The sequence below is a fragment of the Nematolebias whitei genome, chromosome 4, assembly GCF_014905685.2.
Source record: "Nematolebias whitei isolate Nwh7 chromosome 4, NemWhi1, whole genome shotgun sequence".
Lineage (NCBI taxonomy): Eukaryota > Metazoa > Chordata > Actinopteri > Cyprinodontiformes > Rivulidae > Nematolebias > Nematolebias whitei.
Window position 1 is genome coordinate 3,300,841 of NC_056501.1, and position 1,572 is coordinate 3,302,412.

The following is a 1,572-nucleotide window of genomic DNA, read 5'->3' on the forward strand; positions in this document are numbered from 1 at the left end:
CCTTATTTAACTAATCAGCCTTATTTAACTAATCAGCCTTATTTAACTATTCAACCTTAGTTAACTAATCATGGTTAGTTAACACAAGCGTGGTTATGACTCGGGGTTCAGGTTGTGTGTGGCTAAGCATCATCTCCAACATGAAGTCATGAATTCAGGGTGTTCATTTCTCTGGCATCAACTCTTCCTCAGGACTGTGAACCCAAACTGTTTAAATAAAGATAAAAAATATTCTATTTTATTCTGGACATTAAATAAAGCCCGGGGGGGGGGGGGGGGGGTTTGTCTTCATTAAAGCCACATTGTTCTGTTTTCAGTGTGCTCTGTGTGGGGCTCAAGTGTTTCTTGCCTCACAGTTCCTCGGCACCGATGATCAGCAGCAGCTGAGGCCTCCAGTTAACGAGCTCCGGAGGTTCTTGAGGAGGAACAAACATTTGAAGGCTCAGTCGTCCAGGTAGATGACAACAAAAAGGTTAAATCATTTCATCTGTAAAGAAACTAGTCCAGATGAAATGATTGAACCTTTTTGTTCTTGAGGAGGATTCAGTGTTCTTCTGATGCTGGAACATTATGTACCAATCAGCAGGGACAGGCTCGCTGTTCGTTTGAGTATTTGAATCATATGTATCTTCACCCCTCTGTATATTAGCTCTCATTTCCCTGAGGGTCTGGCCCTGGACCTACCTAGTGTTCCCAAAGTAAAGACTGGACCTATAGGAACCTGTTGTCACCTGCCTGCCTTCTTACCTGGGACCCTCCATCTCCTCTCTGGGCTGACAATCCTGAAGGAAACTAAGAAAAACATCTGGATTGCTACGTGTCCTCCTTTCAGCTCGTTACGAGCCTCCTGTTTGTATTTCACCTGTAAATAAAGCTCAGTGTGTCAGCTCCCTGCAGCATCATCTAGCACCAACAGCAGCACCTGAGGATCATCGGCTTGATGAGCGACAGGAGCATGAAAGAATACAGAGGACTTCCAGTCAGCGCTGGAGCATTACCTGCCAATGGTAGTTGTGTTTCTGGTCCTTTGACTGAACTATAGATTAACCTTGTGTTCCTTTGTGCTTTCAGCATTATCTCCGTCATCCTCCTGTTTCCTGGATTTCCCTCTGCAGACCTCGAGCTCTCCTGTGCCTCATCAGCTGCCTCCTCTTGCCCGCCTGGAACAATTGGGTCGCCCATCACCACGGCTGACTCCAATCTCTACCATAAGAGCAGCAGAAACATTATCACCCCTGCTGATACATCATTAACCCTTCTCCTTACTCCTCAGTGTTCCAGCTCCTCCCTCGTACATTTGATGACACTCCTCACCTTGTAAAGAACCGTAAACCTTAATATCTGTTCACTTCAGTCCTGAGTGTAGCTGCAAGCGTTATATTCACTCACCTCATGAGTTGTACGAGTCGTGTTCTCTGTCCTGTTCTCAGTCCTGTTCTCAGTCCTGTTCTCAGTCTTGTTCTCTGTCCTATTCTCAGTCCTGTTCTCTGTCCTGTTCTCAGTCTTGTTCTCAGTCCTGTTCTCAGTCCTGTTCTCAGTCCTGTTCTCAGTCCTGTTCTCAGTCCTGTTCTC